This window comes from Pinus tabuliformis, chromosome 9 (assembly GCF_031772625.1).
Source record: "Pinus tabuliformis cultivar Carrire ecotype Pingquan chromosome 9, CPIR1, whole genome shotgun sequence".
NCBI lineage: Eukaryota > Viridiplantae > Streptophyta > Pinopsida > Pinales > Pinaceae > Pinus > Pinus tabuliformis.
Window position 1 is genome coordinate 1,072,332,455 of NC_142307.1, and position 19,725 is coordinate 1,072,352,179.

Here is a 19,725-nt window from a genome sequence, read left to right on the forward strand (position 1 = left end):
AAAAAGTTTGCACCTCGAGGGATTTGATCCTTGCACGCTTGATAGATGTAGGCTGGTTTATATTTTTTATTTATTTACCATACCTCTGGTTTATTTATATTTATATTTTTATTTATTTACCATTTTTTTCGAGCGTTCGTAAACTCTTTTATATTTTTAAATAGGGCCGACATTGGATTAAAAATGTTAAATGTTAAATGTTAAACATTACGTTTTAAGTTTACATGTAAAAATGTTAAATGTTAAACATTAAGTTTACATTTACATGTTTACATTTTTAAGTGAAATCTATCTCATATTAAAGTGTTAAGTAGAAGGGCAATTACTTTCCAATTTTTTATTTCAATTAAAGTAATTTTTGGTTTGGATCAAAATAAACCTTTTATTTTAGAGTGCACTCATGATTTTTAGTGGAATTTAGAAATTTACTTTCCACTCTGATCAAAACCAATTTTAACTCCATAAATCTTTTTTATTGGATGATTTAAACCTCCACATAGATGAAAGTGCATGCACTCATTCGATAGTAAAAGACATTGGGAAGGCTCGTGACTTTTGACAGGGTTAGAATTTTACTTTTAACGGAGTTAAAATTTTACTTTCCATTCTAATCGAAGCCAAAGTTTAACTTCATAAATCTTTTTTATTGGATGATTTAAACCTTCACATAGATGAAAGTGCATGCAGTCATTCGATAGTAAAAGACATTCGGAAGACTCGTGACTTTTGACAGGGTTAGAATTTTACTTTTAATAGAGTTAAAATTTTACTTTTCATTCTAATCGAAGCCAAAGTTTAACTTTATGAAATATTTTCAAATGATGATTTCAAATTTCAAATAAATCAAAGTGCATGCACTGCTCTTATACCTAAAATCCATTAGGTATGACTTGTGACGTTGGACGGCAGGGAAAATGGAGTTTCTACGGTGATAAAGGGAAAATTTTACTATGATGTATGTTTTTGAAGGTTATTTTTTTTCAATTTTTTATTAAAAAAAAATTCGGATTTGTTTAGAAAATCAAAACTATAAAAAAAAATAACTTATTTATGTGAATATATTTATTTCACTATTTAATTTCTTTCAAAAATAAATATAAAAAAATTAATAACTTATTTATGTGGATATATTTATTTCATTATTTAATTTCTTTCAAAAATAAATAGACACTGTATTATTATTCAATTCTATTTCTTGTTTTTCTACATTCACATTTCTATCTAAGAAAAATCTACATATCCTGCATCTGGTCTCCCAAAAAAATCTTCTTTCATCTGGTCTCCCAAAAAAATCTTCTTTCGATATTATTAATTATATGGATGGTTTTAATCTATAAATTTATAATGTGCAAACTAGCCATCATCTTCATTAATTATATGATTTTTTTTTATGAAAACAACTTTCGAAAAAATAATTTCATCTATTTTACTCAAACCAATTTGAGGCTATATACAGCATGTGTGAAACTGAAACAAAAACTTTCTTTATAAATTCCAAGTAGAGAAAGAAAACTTAGGATAAATATGTTGCATGGCCTGAATTTTTGTTGCCACAATAAAAGGTCAAATGTCTTCAATTTTATAGCCTAGATAAGTTTCTTATTGGAGATAATTAATATTGGACTTTTTCCTCCGGCCTTTTGTCTCTATCACAACATTGAATCTTCATAAACACAAATAAACCACATAAGAAACAATCCAAACTAATTTAATTTAAAGAAAGACATCGAAATTGTAGAAATAACTCTAAATTTGCAGTTGCTAATAATTTAGACTAAAATTAACAGACACAAATTTCTTCTACTAAATTTTGCAGAAGGAAAACTGACAATAGAAACACATGCAATCATTCAATAACAATGAACACAATTTTTACTAGGGAACCCAATTGGGAAAAAACCCTCCTTTGTTTGTATTATATCATATGATAACAATGCTCTATTACAATGACAACTTCTATCCTTTAAGCTCAACCTGCATTGCAATATTGATCTCGTCCTCTTGAATCTGCTCTGGCCAATACTTAGCCAAAATAGGCCTCCTACTTCCTCCTTTATCCTTGCGCAATTCCTTCTCCTAAATAATAAGGAAGCTCCTATTTTCTTGTGCAATTCCCAAGAGAATTAGCTCACCTGCTCAATGCAAACATTGTACACTCACTAGTATACAATAATGGTTACAATTATGCCTTTTTCCTCCACTCCACTAGGAAATTCGAATTGCATGCATGACTAGGGCTATTTTTAGTAGATTGACTAGTTAAATGAGAGATCAGTGAGTTAACAACAGTTATAATTACTCAACTGAACTCATTTTGACTCTATTTCTTAGCAATCAACTCATTCACAACTCTACTTCTTGCCCACATACTCGAATTGACTGACTTAACTAAGTGACTTGGTCATGTCACTTGTTCTAACTATATGGAAATTCATCCTACTGAAGTGGAAATTCAAAGTTCTCCATTTGAATAAGGCACAAGTCAAATGAATCCTTTTCTTGCTACAGTTTAACACTCCCTCTTAGCAAGAAAAGGGTTATGAACAACCCCAATCCTACTCATGTGGAACTCGAACTTGCCTCTTGAAAAAGCCTTTGTCAAGATCTTTTCATCTTGCTCCTCTATAGGAATGTATTGTAACATAACAATCCAACTCTGCACACAATCTATCAGGTGATAGTACTTGATGTCTATATGCTTGGACCTATCATGAAACACTAGATTTTTAGAGAGTTTTATACAACTCTGATTCTCACAGTGGATCAATGTAGGCTCCATCCCCTTACTGAAGGGACCAACCACGATATTTATTATCTAAATAGCCTCGCATGTGGCTTGACTAGCAGTGATATCCTCGACCTCTTATGAGTTGAGTGCTACAAATCTATGTTTCCTAGTCTACCAAGAAAATGTTGTTGAACGAACACTGAAGACTACTCCTGATGTTCTCTTCCTATCTAAGGGACTCCCTACTCAATCTACATTTGTGAAGCCATGGAGCTTCACTCCATCAGTTTATTTGTACCATAAACCAAGTCATTTGTGCCTCTGAGGTATCTTAGAACATATTTTTCTACTTTCAAGTGAAGCTCTGTAGGCTCCACCATGAACTGACTAAGTTGATTCACTGCAAAAAACTATTGGGCCTTGTGTTCACCAAGTACATCAAGGATCCCACCAATTGTTTGTAGATAGTGCCATCTACTACCTCTCCTATAGAAGCATCCTCTTTCCTCTAGTTAGTACCTAGAGGATTATCCATGTGTTTGTAATCTTGCATATGTAATCTCTGAAGGATTTCAGAGGTGTACTTCCCCTGTCTAAAAAATATCTCTCCATCTCCCTGCCACACTTCCAAGCCAAGGAAGTATTGCATCAAACCCATATCCTTCATCTCAAACTCTCTTGTAAGTTCCTCCTTGCAAGACCATATCAACCTGTCATCTCCTATCAATATAAAATCATCCACATAGAGAACTAAGATGAGCAAACTGGCATCTACCATAATGTAGTAGAAATTGGTATCTGCTTCACTCTTAGTGAAGCCCAATCCACTGAGATAAGAATCTATGCAAGTTTATCAAGCATGAGGTGCATGCTTGAGACTATAGAGGGCTCTCTTGAGCCTACACATATGTGCCTCCCTGCTAAAGGTCTCAAACCCCTTAGGTTGCTCTTTGTAGATCACTTCCTTAATCACTCCATTCACGAAGGTAGTCTTAAAATCCATTTGGTGGATCCTCCACCCAAACTATGTTTCCAATGTAAGTATGGTCATGATAGATGAGTATCTTGCCATAGTGGCAAATGTCTCCTCATAATCAACCCCCCCCACTTGTGAGAATCCTTTGGCCACAAATCTGGTCTTGTACTTCTCAACATTGCCATCAATTGCATGTTTTACCTTATACAACCACTTGGAACCAACGACTGACTTGTTCTCAGGTCTAGATGCCACCTCCCAAACATTGTTCTTCGTGATGGAGTTATACTCCACCATGGCATCTACCCATACTGTTGGGTCCCTATAATACTAGTGATTACCCCATTACTATTGTAGTTATACCCCTTATTAATATTGTTGTGCCCCTATTGCCCCCATATTGTTACTACTGTGCCCCATAGAATCCCTCTATTGTTATTTTTGTGGCTTTATATTATTATTGTTAGGTCGGCTGGATTATATTGTGACTCCTTAGACTCCTATATACAGAAAGGAGGTTTGTCATTTGAATCATCCAAGAATTGTTCATTTATATAATGTAAAGGAGGTTGCCCCCTCGAAGAGGCTGAATTCTAAGGCGTTGATCTATCTTTTCTATCTTTTCTTGACCTGGTTTCATAACATTTGGTATCAGAGCTTTGGATTCTAGGGTTTCGCTGCTCCAAATAGGTCATCGTGGCATTTTCGCTATAACTTTTTTCTGTGACGTTTCAGAAGTCGCAAAAAAAACCCATTTGAGAAAAAATTGCGCTGAACCTTGGGTCCAAATTTCAGAGCTTTTCGCGCGATATTTGTGGAGATATGATCTGAGGAAGTTGGTCTTTTTGCAAACTCCTGAATTACATTCAAAACAGGTGACCTGGGGAAAATCGTCATAACTTTCTCTTTGGGGATCAGATTGAAATTTCGTAAGAAGGTACAGAAAGAGGACGAACTGTAGTTTCTTGTATGCATGTTTCAGATCCAAAGGTTGAAATAGTGACACGTGGCACGTCGTACAAGTTCGCTCTACTGAACTAGTCTATAAGCAAGTCATTGTGGGAGATTTCACATAACTCTTCCTTGGAGAATCCAATTTGGGTCAGACTTGTGGCATTGGAAAGAGGACACAGAGGGCTAATATAGCTCACAAATTCAGAACTAGATGATTGGAAAGTACAGAGATACATCAGAGGCAATATCGAGCTCCTACAAAGTGAAAAAAGGTGTGTAGATTTTCTTAAATTTTTTGCTTAAGCTTGGTTTGAAAATTTATTTTGAGGGAATTCAAAGGGCATAGTAGAGAATTATTATCGGTAACTGATGCCCCGAGGAAAGAAAATGCAAACACCTAGTAAGGAACCTGAAAGCTCTAGCATGACTCATGAAGAAGAGGAAGAAATGCAACATGATATATCAAAATTACAAGACCAAGTGCAACAACTGTCCCTTGCACAAAAGGAACAGAATCTAAGATGGATGGTTTAAAGAAAGGTGTAGAAGCTAAGATGGACTGTTTAAAGAAAGGCGTAGAAGCTAAGATGATTGACGTGGAAGCTAAGATGGATGATTTGAAGATAAATTTGAAGACAGACATGGACGAATTGAAGATAAATATGAATAAGTTGCTACAAGAAATGGTCCCTAAGGGTGAAAGGGTACTAAAGGAAACTCATGATGAGAACAAAAGAAATGTTAATCATGATTCCATAGATGCTAATTTTGGATTGAAGACTCACCATATTCCAAAAATTGATATGAGGAAGTTTGATGGCAAGGATCCTGCCACATGGATATTATAGATGGAGCAATTCTTCGATCTCAATAATGTGCAAAACACACAAAAGGTACGTATGGCAACTTTATATTTGGAACCAAATCAGTTTGTATGGTATCAATGGCTTTGCTCTCGTAAACCATTTATCACTTGGGCAATTTTCACGGAAGAATTCGTAGCACATTATGAGGATACAAAAAGCAACACTTTTTTTAGCCAATTGATAAGTCTCAAACAAAAGGGTTCAATAATGGAGCACATTGAGGAGTTCCAAAAATTGAACATAAGGGTAAAAGATATTCCAGAAGAGCATAGGATTGATGTGTTCATAGGGTATTTAAAGGATAATATCCAACATGATGTTCACCTTTGGGAACCTGATTCATTAGAGAAGGCATTCAGGTTGGCAAGAAAAATGGAAAGCAAAATTATGGCAACCAGGAAGCATACCACTCACAACTATAAAGGTGGAAGTGTTGTTACCCCTAGTCTTCCACAACCTATAAGGTTGACACCACAAAAATTGGAAGAAAAAAGAGCAAAAGGGCTTTGTTACAGTTGTGATAGAAAATACACTAAAGGTCATAAGTGTGCTGAGAAGAAATTATTCTACATAGATTGTGAAGAGGAAGAAGAAAAGGAGCAAGAAAGGTCAAAGGAAGAGGATATACTCCAAGAAAAAAGCCTAGATGAAGAACAAATAAATCCGACCATATCTTGTAATGCATTGGTGGGAATTACCACTCCTCAAACCATCAAGATAGAAGGACAAATCAAGAAGAAAAAGGTAATAGTGTTGATTGATTCAGGAAGCACCCACAATTTTATTCATTGTAGGGTAGCAAAAGAATTGAATTGCTTCCTATATCCAGCACCAGAGTGTCAAGTGATGATTGCAAATGGAGGAACAATAAATTTCTATGGAAAGTGCCATAATATCAAGCTATCCATGGGAGAATATGTATTGACTAGCCCAATGCTTTCTATTCCAATGGGAGGTGTTGATGTTGTACTAGGAGTCCAATGGCTACAATCCTTGGGTACAATAGCTTTTAATTTTCAAGAACTTTTCATCAAATTTTCCGCGGAAGGAAAGGAAGTTGAATTGAGGGGTATTGTAGGGAAACCAGGAAAGATAATCAGCTCTAATGGTATGACAAAGCTTCTAAAAAAGGAGCAAAGAGGTGTAATTGCACAATTATGTTCGCTAGATGTTTCCACATCGGAATCATCTATTTCTCCAGATCTCCAAAAAGTCCTGGACAATCATTCCAAGGTATTTGAGACCCCCAAAGGTCTACCACCTATGCGTGATCATGATCATGCTATTCATCTGATTCCAGGAAGTGTTCCTCCAAACATCAGGCCGTACAGATATCCCTATGTCCAAAAGAGTGAAATTGAATGTATGGTTGCAGAAATGCTAGAGGCTGGTATAATTCAACCGAGTCAAAGTTCTTTCTCTGCTCCAGTAGTATTGGTGCATAAGAAGGATGGATCATGGCGCATGTGTCCGGATTATAGGGAGCTCAACAAGCTCACTATTAAAGACAAGTTCCCCATTCCTGTCATTGATGAATTACTGGATGAATTGCATGGATCAATTTACTTCACCAAGTTGGATCTTCGTTCTGGATATCATCAAATCAGAATGAAGATTGAAGACATTCTGAAAACAACATTTAGAACTCATGAGGGTCATTATGAATTTTTGGTCATGCCTTTTGGCCTTACCAATGCACCTTCAACATTTCAAGGTTTGATGAATTCAATTTTCAAACCATTCCTTAGAAAATTTGTGTTAGTATTTTTTGATGATATACTAATCTACAACAAGTCTTGGAAGGATCATGTTGAACATGTTGACAGGGTGCTACAACTATTGGAGGAGAAACAATTATATGCAAAAAGATCCAAATGTTTCTTTGGAGTCCAGGAGGTGGAATATTTGGGTCATATTGTATCTCATGAAGGAGTTAAGGTAGACCCTAGCAAAATTAAAGCCATTAAGGGATGGAAGATCCCCACGTCCATAAAGCATCTGCGAGGATTTCTTGGGTTGACAGGGTATTATCACAAGTTTGTTAAGAATTATGGGAGAATAGCAGCACCTCTAACAACATTATTGAAGAAAGATGCATTTTCATGGACTTCGGAAGCAACAAAGGCCTTTGAACATCTTAAAGAGGCAATGTGCCAAGCACCGGTCTTAGCTACACCAAACTTCACAAAAACCTTTATTGTGGAATGTGATGCTTCAGGAAATGGAATTGGTGCTGTTCTAATGCAAGATGAATGACCCATTGCTTTTGAAAGTTGTCCAATCAAGGGAAAGTTTTTAAGAAAAGCTATTTATGAGAAGGAAATGTTGGCAATACTCCATGCACTTAAGAAATGACGACCCTACCTAATGGGAAGACACTTCAAGGTAAAAACGGATCATGATAGCCTTAAATACTTTTTAGAACAAAGATTATCCTCTGAAGAGCAGCAAAAGTGGGACACAAAGATGTTGGGTTATGACTTTGAAATCATATACAAAAAAGGAAAGCAAAATGTGGTGGCAGATGCACTCTCAAGAAAGGATGAGGATGTGGAAGCATTGTTGTGTGCCATTTCTATTATCCAACCAGATTGGATAAACGAAGCAAGGGAGGAATGGAAGAATGACAAAGAAGTGTGGGCACTTATTCGAAAGCTACAACAAGATTCCAGTATGTCTGATACATTTAGCTGGAAAAATGATTCGTTATGGTACAAAGATCGCTTATACCTCTGTAAGAATTCCCAGCTAAAACAAAATATTCTTATGGAATTGCACACTTCTCCCTTAGGAGGGCACTCAAAATTTCTAAAAACTTACCACAGGGTTAAGAAGGAATTTTTTTGGGATGGCCTTAAATCAGATATTCAAAAGTTTGTGGCGGAATGTCTGGTTTGCCAACAAAATAAAGTGGAAACAATTAAGACGCCGGGTCTATTACAACCTTTACCCATTCCAAGCCAACGTTGGGAGGAGGTTTCAATGGATTTTATCATAGGTTTACCCAAGTCTGAGGGAAAAAGTGTCATCGTGGTGGTAGTTGACAGACTTACCAAGTATGCACACTTTTGTGCATTATCACATCCATTTAAAGCCAGTACAGTTTCGACTGCATTTATGGAAACAATTCAAAAGCTGCATGGAAACCCAAAGATTATTGTAAGTGACAAAGATCCCATTTTCACTGGAAATTTTTGGACAGAATTATTTTCTTGTCTTGGTACTCAGTTAGCTCATAGCTCATCTTATCATCCTCAATCTGATGGGCAAACTGAGATAGTAAACAAATGTTTGGAAGGATATCTTCGTTGCTTTGTATCTGATAAACAGACACAATGGGTCAAATGGTTGCCTCTGGCTGAATGGTGGTATAACACTTCATTCCATACAGAAACAATAATGAACCCATTTATGGCACTTTATGGGTATCAACCACCATCCATCACATCATATTTAAGAGAAAATTCTAAGGTTCAGGCAATGGAACATCACATCGAACATCAACAACAAGTCCTCCAACTCTTAAAGGATAACCTCGTGTTGGCACAGAATAGAATGAAACAATAGGCAGATCAACATCGCAGTGAAAGAAGTTTTGATGTAGGTGATTGGGTATTCCTACGGCTACAACCATATAAGCAAATGTCCCTCAAGCAAGCTAAGAAGGATAATAAATTATCACCAAAGTATTATGGTCCGTACAATGTGTTGCAAAAGATTGGTACTATGGCATACAAATTGGAGCTTCCTGCAGCTTCTCGATTGCACCCAGTTTTCCATGTTTCATGTTTAAAGAAGGTTATAGGCGACAAGCTCCCAGTTCAAACAATATTGCCAGAGCTTGAAGAGGAAGGACAGATTATATTGGAAACGGAAGCAGTCACAGAAACAAGAACTCGACAGCTACGGAATCGTTCAATTTCAGAGTATCTTATCAAGTGGAAGAACTTATCTGCTGAAGATTCCACATGGGAGGATGAGAATTTTATGCAGAAGTATCCAGAACTACTCAAGCGTTGAGGACAACACTTTTTTGAAGGAGAGGGGCATGTTGGGTCCCTATAATACTAGTGATTACCCAATTACTATTGTAGTTATACCCCTTATTAATATTTTTGTGCCCCTATTGCCCCCATATTGTTACTACTGTGCCCCATAGAATCCATCTATTGTTATTTTTGTGGCTTTATATTATTATTGTTAGGTCAGCTAGATTATATTGTGACTCCTTAGACTCCTATATATAGAAAGGAGGTTTTGTCATTTAAATCATCCAAGAATTGTTCATTTATGTAATGTAAAGGAGGTTTCCCCCTCGAAGAGGCTGAATTATAAGGCGTTGATCTATCTTTTCTATCTTTTCTTGACCTGGTTTCATAACACATACCTACTAGGAAATAACCTCTTTAAAAAAATATGGATTAGAATCTATCAAGTTTATCATGAGTGCCATATATCCTATATATCTTTTGGGTGATCTCCTTTGTTTACACAAGGAGCTAAGAGCTCCAACTTTCTCCTAAGCTTCATGCACCACTATGTCAACCATCTTGGTCCTCTTCCTCCCTTATTTGGAAGGCTCAGTGTGAGTGGGTGCCTCCATTCGGTCTTCTGTCAACTCCTCCACATGTGGCTGATCGACATCATGCTCTTAGAATGTCCTCTTGCCTTTGAGCAAGATACGAATCTATGGATCTGACTAAGGTGCCTCCTTTGGAGTTAGAAGCTTCTCCTCTGGTGGTATAATTAGCTCTCGCTCTAGAGAAATCCTCATGGATTTCTGGTTCTCTTCATCAAATATAACATCCCTCCTCATAAAATTCATCCTAAGTGAGGGCATGTACACCTGGTAAATATGATGTGTATTAATATACCCTACAAAGATCCCCCTCTTTACATTGGGCTCCAACTTTTTCTTACTATATTTGGAGACATGACAATGACTATGGAATAAAAAATGTAAAAGTGGGAGATACCTACTTTCCTCTTAGTGAAAGATTCTTCAGGTGTAATCATTCCAAGAACTTTGTGAGGGCTCTTGTTCTGCAAATAAAAAATTATATTGCAAGCTTCTTCCCACAGGGATAGTGGCAATTCCTGGTCATGCAACATTGCCCTAGTATATCCTATAATACTTCTATTTTTCCTCTTTCTAACCCTATTTTGTTGTGTTTTATGGGGTGAAATCAATTCCCTTTGAATACCCTCCTTGGCACATAATTATTTGAAGGCGTTAGACACATACTCTCCTCAAGCATCACTTTTCAGGGATTTAATTTTCTTTCCAGTCTCATTTTCAACTAAGGTTGTGTTGATGGTGCTGGACATGCCAACATGTCAAGGGGATCTCCCGATAAGAATTTCCAATTAGACCTCAAACTGTTTCGTGTAGGAGTCCTAGCAGTGGGTCGTAAGGTAATGCCTTCACTGCAATGTCACATAGAGGTAAGTAAGATAACTCTGTCAGTAGCAAGGGTGTGACTAATGTAGAGAGTCAAGGAATGTGTATGAGAGGTTCCAACACTTTGAATGGAGAGGAAGGTGAAGGTAAGTTCTAGTTTGAAAGGGGTCAGTCCCAACTCGGCTAGGAACACACCACAAAAAGGACATGCATAGCTTCCGCGGAGCAGTCCACTCAGACGCGGCAGTCACAACAAAGGTAAGATAACACGAACAACACTCACGGATTACTTTGAGACGAGTGTGACGGTTGATATAGCAAGGTTCATGAGAAAAGTCTGTCTTATTTCCAGCAGAGCAGTCGACACGGATGGTGAAAGCATTAACAACATATGCAACACATTAACAACAAGATTCATATAATTGCATACAAATTAATTCATATACAAGTACGTAAGTTAAACAACATATATCATTAAGTCAACTGAACAATCCAACTACAATAACAACATATGCATGAAAATTTTCTAGCTCTTATTATTATAGAAGTGTATGTCACAATCATACAATACACCATGTAAACCTACTAGCCCCAATAGTGGAACATTGTAGCCATCCACCTGCTCCCCCAAATAGATCTACTAGCTTCGTGCAGTGCAGAAGCCAATGCACATTACAATATTGTCCAAGCCTTCTTCAAGATAGTCGTAGTAGAAGCTTGACTAACAAAAAGCCCATACAATGAGTTATGAGGGGCTATTTATAGCAAAGGGTGGGGTGACCCTTGACATTCCCCTTTGTGATAGTTCAACTACCCTCATGACTCTTCACCTACTCTATGACTATTACATCCAACTGTTGACACTTGACTTACATTTGACATGACTCAACATTACAATGCACATGTATTCATGTGAGACAACATGGCTTGAGCAAGCCTTGCAAGACATCACTAACACTCGGTCCACTATGGTGAGACCAAATCTTTGACATGCTTGTGATGGTGGAGCTGGTGAGATGATGCCAAGCTTGGTCATCTGTGATGGTGTGCATGCACCTCATGGTGACATCTTGCTGAAGTGAAATCTTACTTCCATTGCAACTGGTGCAATGGTTCAGCCCCTTCATCCAACTCATCTGCTAACATGTGCATGGTCTTCTTATGTGTGGCTGAACCGACAGCACACTGATGCATAGTGTTCGTGCTGATCTTCAAGTGTGTGCTGGTGGTCATGCACGTCAACTTGCCAAAGTACCTGTTTGGCTCCAATTGGACTTGCTTCTTGTCTTCGCCTTGGTGAGTGTGATGAATGCCTTGGATTGGATGCGTGCGCACAATGAAATGCATGCTTTTGAATCCCTTGCATGCGATCAACCACATTTCTCACCATGTCTACTCTATGTTAGTTGCCGGGATGGATCTTTAACTTGTCTAGGTGCAGTTTCATCCGTGAGTGCATGTTGCGCCCACTGTTGTTGCAACTCATTCGTCTATCTACGCAACTTCATGTTCTTCCTAAGTTTTTGCTTCAACACATGCAACCCCTTCTTTGTTACATCTTCTGCCTTCGCGCAATCTTCATGTCGCACCGTCGCTCCATAGCTGGAGTCTGCAAAATTGCTTTCATCATCAATGGACCTTCTTGAGCTTGCAACATCGTTTCACCCCCGTGTTGTTAACGACCCTCCTATTGCATTAGTTGCATTTGGTATGTTTTCTTCAGCTACTATTCATGATGCTTCTCGATGTGATGCTGCCGCTTGATGTCCTTGCTACGAATAGCTTGATGTCTTCGTGAGTAGGCAAGCTCATAGACACTTGATCGTCTGCATCCCTAAGCATGCTCTGAATGATTTCCTCATCTTTGCTCTTCTGGGAACCATTGTACCTTTACTGATGAGAGGAAAATGAACACCTGGGATACCTTGAGACATGGCAATACTCATGGCAAGCAATCCGTCAGTCGAAAACCAAAATGAACATGAGAACTAGCTTGCAACATACCTAGGAGCGTGATCACGAAAGTTGTGCAATTTCGGCCAGGAGGTTGGGAGACCGACTGCCAAGACTGCACAAGGCACAGTTTGGGCTACTGAGAGACTGAATGACTGCTGGAACTGTGCAATGCAAAATCTAGTCTAGCTGTTGACTACTAGGATTGCACAATGTGCAATTCCAGCTGGGAAGGATTGTTGGCCCAGGGACAGATTTGCACAAGTTCATGGGCCAAGCAACCACTATCCTCCATAAATGCGCAAAATAGTCTTGGAGGCTAGTGTTGGACAGGAATGTGCAAATCTGGAGAGGAAGGTGAGCCTTCCTTCCCCAGATTGTGCAATGAAGCCTTAGTGAAGGCAGAGTCCAGGCCAAGGTTGGCCCGACTCATCGACAGGCAATTGAAAGAAACTAAGATAGTAAATGCATGGCGACACTAAGTGATAGTAGAAGTGATTGACAGTGCATGCAAAACATGAACGAAATATTCAACAAATAGATCAACACGCATGTGGGTGAGGTAGTTCGCCGGTTGGGCGAATGTCCATGCAAAACAGTTTCATGCATGCAACAACAGTGAGATAGAAACGAAAATTGAAACAGAGATAGGACAAGCTAGAATACATGTAAATGACAGTAGACGTTCAAATAAATCAAGCAAACAACACTCACACAAGCGAATACACAAAAAGCGATAGAAATGCAGTACAAGGTATGGGAAGCCAGCTTACCCCAAAACAGCAGAGTTGAATGTGCTGACTGCTCCTAGATGTGATGTGGGATGCCAGAGCTACAAGGTCGATCTGAGGAATGAGTTCTACAACATCCATTGATGAGTTTTGATAACATCGAGGTTGTGACGCGCATGCCACAAATCTAGGGGAAGCGATACTTGGAGGGAGGTTTTTGAATTGTTACTTCCATGTAACCTCCAACTGCTAAACATAGATCCCTGAAATAAGGGATGCCTTTGCATTCTGCCTTGGGAGAAACAGCCCATGCATGCAAGTATGTTTTGCTCAGTCTCAGAGGGAACCGATCAACTCATCTGCACATGCAAGAGACTGCTTGAATGTTGGAGAAAAATGCACATTTCTGGCTGAGATCTGGGTTGGTTTCGCAGGAGATTTGCACAATTTCTGGGCTGAGCAACTGACTGTTGCCTAGATTTGCACAAATCTTGGGCTGAACAGCTTACTGTGGGGAAAATTTGTGCAAATCCTACTGGGAGGGTTGGCTGGAAGGATTGCACAATCCTGGAGGCCAACAGGCTGTCAGATAGGATTGCGCAATTTCTGGAGGGAAGGATGGTTGCCCTCCAGAAATGTGCAATTTCAAGGGGAAGCTGCTCAGCCTGCAGTTGGACAAAGTTCAGGTGAGCAACCTATGAAGGGAAAAGGTCAAACTGTGATTGACAGGCTGCCTTTGAGCAAGAAAGACACTGAAGCTTGAGGACTTGACGAAGAAAGGCAAGTTGTTATGAAGGATGGTAGGGAGGTTCCAAAACAGGCTCAGGAAAAATTTTGGAGGGTGGTTGTAGCCGCTACAACACTTTGCGACACACTGGTAGAACTCCATCTCTCTGAATGGACCTTGTGAATGAAAAGAAAGTCTAACACGTCCAGAAGTATTGTTCAACTCTAACCTTGTCTTGGCTTCACACTAGCTTTATTGTAAGATGTAGCATCTGCCAGAATCTTGGTCGATTGACACACATTCGAAGCCAAGGCAACACAGTTGTTTCTATTGGGGTTGAGGGGTATATAAGTGCACAAGCAGTATAGTCGTCAGAGTCTAAGTTTCATCTCTTGTTTTTCTCCACTACTAGCAGGCCTGGATATTACCCTGGTGGAGTCACATAGGAACACAAGCATGGCTCTGCTGCCAACGAGCCTGGTCAGTACCCTGGCGAAGTTACTTGCATCACCTCCCTGCGCAGGAAGCCTTTATCTTCTTTCACCTTATTCATTTTTCATTTGAATTTTTTGACTTTTTCATTTTTTTCATTTTTCACTGTGGATATCACTTATTCATTTCAGAGGCAAAAGATGGATCCCGACTTATTGAGATTAGAATAGGTTGTTCTAGCAGAGAAGTAGTTTATTGTATATCTAACGTGCCTGTTAAGGTTTTCCCCCTCACCTTACTCTACTTGACTGAGCTGACAAGGGTTAACCCAAAAACAACCGACTAGAGAACGTGACACTAGTTAGCGCGCAAGTGTTGTGTTTTCACTAAGGTTCTCTTTAAACAATATGTATTTTCCTTCGACGTATTATGGACTAAAAGTAACAATCTCATCATATAAAGGCAAGATGACAGATAACCAAGTAGTGATAGCTGTACAAGCCCTCTTATACTTCACCCATCTCGTTTCAAGAGTCATACATGGTTTCATACCAACTAAACCTACGAATGAAACGAGAGAACAAACTAATCAATCAACAAAGAAAATCAAGACCAGAAGCAAAAATGAAAGCGAAGCAAGAAAAAAAACAAGCAAGCAAACAAACAAGCAAACAAAGCATGTAAGAAAACAAGCATGCAAGCAAACACTACTCCTACTCCTACACTAACAGTGCATGGGCCTGATCACGTGAAGTGATATTTCCAATGCAGCCACTGGCGCATTGGTAGACCCATGTTGGTGAAGGCTTGGTCTGCGAGTAACCCAGTTATGCAGACCAACAAACAAGAAAGATATAACAGTGAAGACAGTTACACTTCATGTTTCAAAGTGCCCACGGGACATAAGTGAGTGCATGTGCATGTCAGATAGTCCGTGGACTTATCATGGTGCTGTGTGACACTACATGAAACTTTGCAGCAAAATCACACTCTTGGCTGAGACATGCAAGCAAACTAAAGAAACAAAGATAAATTACGTCATGCACGAGTGCTTGCAATGTAAGATTCCTCAAATGCATGAGCAATGGGATCGTGCAGTTCGAGTGGAGGAAGTATGATCTGTATGTGAGATGGATTTTCAATGCATACAAATGAGTGATGAGGAACCTTGGGTGATTTAACAATTTCATGATCGGAAGTGAGACTAACCCCAAGAGAACGAGGACCTGACATAACCATGAGCTCGGGTTGAAGTGCCTCGACAGTCTTGGGTGTCTCAACTTCATCATCAGGTAGATCATCATAAACTGGTGGCTTCGAAAGATCAACTGAGATAGATTAATGATCGTGATAAAAAATAGAAGAAAATGGATCACAACCGCTGTGATTAGAAAAATAAATGAATTCTTTGGCATCCTCATAATCAGACGAATCAAACAGAGGGTTAGATGAAAAGTGAATGAACTCATCCTCTGTATTTCTGGAAAAGACAGATGAAGGATCAAGTGGATCTTCAACAAATAACCTATCCTCTCCATTGTCGAATGATGGAATAACATACGGTGTGTCCTGCAAAAGATCAACAATGGGTGCATCCGTGGATGAAGACACACATGCAAAATCATGGATGGCAGGTTCACCAATGATGTTAGGAAAGAACGGAGGGGGCTCAGACTGAAGGGAGTCATCCTTCGCCCAGTGTTGATGCTCAATATCCCACTCATACTCTTCATGAATGACATCGCATGTTGGTTGTGCAATGTTATGAAACCAGCTCAAGAAAAGATAGAAAAGATAGATCAATGCCTTAGAATTCAGCCTCTTCGAGGGGGCAACCTCCTTTACATTACATAAATGAACAATTCTTGGATGATACAAATGACAAAACCTCCTTTCTATATATAGGAGTCTAAGGAGTCACAATATAATCCAGCCGACCTAACAGTAATAATATAAAGCCACAAAAATAACAATAGAGGGATTCTATGGGGCACAGAAATAACAATATGGGGGTAATAGGGGCACAACAACATAAATAAAGGGTATAACTACAATAGTAATGGGGTAATCACTAGTATTATAGGGACCCAACATGCCCCTCTCCTTCAAAAAAGTGTTGTCCTCAACGCTTGAGTAGTTCTGGATACTTCTGCATAAAATTCTCATCCTCCCATGTGGAATCTTCAGCGGATAAGTTCTTCCACTTGATAAGATACTCTGAAATTGATCGATTTCGTAGCTGTCGAGTTCTTGTTTCTGTGACTGCTTCCGGTTCCAATATAATTTTTCCTTCCTCGTCAAGTTCTGGCAATATTGTTTGAATTGGGAGCTTGTCACCTATAACCTTCTTTAAACATGAAACATGGAAAACTGGGTGCAATCGAGAAGTTGCAGGAAGCTCCAATTTGTATGCCATAGTACCAATCTTTTGCAACACCTTTTACGGACCATAATACTTTGGTGATAATTTATTATCCTTCTTAGCTTGATTTAGGGACATTTGCTTATATAGTTGTAGCCGTAGGAATACCCAATCACCTACATCAAAACTTCTTTCACTGCGATGTTGATCTGCCTGTTGTTTCATTCTATTTTGTGCCAACACGAGGTTATCCTTTAAGAGTTGGAGGACTTGTTGTTGATGTTCGATGTGATGTTCCACTGCCTGAACCTTAGAATTTTCTCTTAAATATGATGTGATGGATGGTGGTTGATACCCATAAAGTTCCATAAATGGGGTCATTTTTGTTGCTGTATGGAAGGAAGTGTTATACCACCATCCAGCCAGAGGCAACCATTTGACCCATTGTGTCTGTTTATCAGATACAAAGCAATGAAGATATCCTTCCAAACATTTGTTTACTATCTCAGTTTGCCCATCAGATTGAGGATGATAAGATGAGCTATGAGCTAACTGAGTACCAAGACAAGAAAATAATTCTGTCCAAAAATTTCCAGTGAAAATGGGATCTCTGTCACTTACAATAATCTTTGGGTTTCCATGTAGCTTTTGAACTGTTTCCATAAATGCAGTAGAAACTGTACTGGCTTTAAATGGATGTGATAATGCACAAAAGTGTGCATACTTGGTAAGTCTGTCAACTACCACCATGATGACACTCTTTCTCTTAGACTTGGGTAAACCTGTGATAAAATCCATTGAAACCTCCTCCCAACGTTGGCTTGGAATGGATAAAGGTTGTAATAGACCTGGTGTCTTAATTGTTTCAACTTTATTTTGCTGGAAAACCAAACATTCCGCCACAAACTTTTGAATATCTGATTTAAGGCCATCCCAAAAAAATTCCTTCTTAACCCTGTGGTAAGTTTTTAAAAATCCTGAGTGCCCTCCTAAGGGAGAAGTGTGCAATTCCATAAGAATATTTTGTTTTAGCTGGGAATTCTTACAGAGGTATAAGCGATATTTGTACCATAACGAATCATTTTTCCAGCTAAATGTATCAGAAGTAATGGAATCTTGTTGTAGCTTTCGAATAAGTGCCCACACTTCTTCGTCATTCTTCCATTCCTCCCTTGCTTCGTTTATCCAATCTGGTTGGATAATAGAAATGGCACACAACAATGCTTCCACATCCTCATCCTTTCTTGAGAGTGCATTTGCCACCACATTTTGCTTCCCTTTTTTGTAGATGATTTCAAAGTCATAACCCAACATCTTTGTGACCCACTTTTGTTGCTCTTCAGAGGATAATCTTTGTTCTAAAAAGTATTTAAGGCTATCATGATCCGTTTTTACCTTGAAGTGTCTTCCCATTAGGTAGGGTCGCCATTTCTTAAGTGCATGGAGTATTGCCAACATTTCCTTCTCATAAATAGCTTTTCTTAAAAACTTTCCCTTGATTGGACGACTTTCAAAAGCAATGGGTCTTTCATCTTGCATTAGAACAACACCAATTCCATTTCCTGAAGCATCACATTCCACAATAAAGGTTTTTGTGAAGTCCGGTGTAGCTAAGACCGGTGCTTGGCACATTGCCTCTTTAAGATGTTCAAAGGCCTTTGTTGCTTCCTAAGTCCATGAAAATGAATCTTTCTTCAATAATGTTGTTAGAGGTGCTGCTATTCTCCCATAATTCTTAACAAACTTGCGATAATACCCTGTCAACCCAAGAAATCCTTGCAGATGCTTTATGGATGTGGGGATTTTCCATTCCTTAATGGCTTTAATTTTGCTAGGGTCTACCTTAACTCCTTCATGAGATACAATATGACCCAAATATTCCACCTCCTGGACTCCAAAGAAACATTTGGATCTTTTTGCATATAATTGTTTCTCCTCCAATAGTTGTAGCACCCTGTCAACATGTTCAACATGATCCTTCCAAGACTTGCTGTAGATTAGTATATCATCAAAAAATACTAACACAAATTTTCTAAGGAATGGTTTGAAAATTGAATTCATCAAACCTTGAAATGTTGAAGGTGCATTGGTAAGGCCAAAAGGCATGACCAAAAATTCATAATGACCCTCATGAGTTCTAAATGCCATTTTCGGAATGTCTTCAATCTTCATTTTGATTTGATGATATCCCGAACGAAGATTCAACTTGGTGAAGTAAATTGATCCATGCAATTCATCCAATAATTCATCAATAACAGGAATGGGGAACTTATCTTTAATAGTGAGCTTGTTGAGCTCCCTATAATCCGGACACATGTGCCATGATCCATCCTTCTTGTGCACCAATACTACTGGAGCTGAGAAAGAACTTTGACTCGGTTGAATTATACCAGCCTCTAGCATTTCTGCAACCATACGTTCAATTTCACTTTTTTGGACATAGGGATATCTATACGGCCTGATGTTTGGAGGAACACTTCCTGGAATCAGATGAATAGCATGATCATGACTACGCATAGGTGGGAGACCTTTTGGAGTCTCAAATACCTTGGAATGATTGTCCAGGACTTTTTGGAGATCTGGAGAAATAGATGA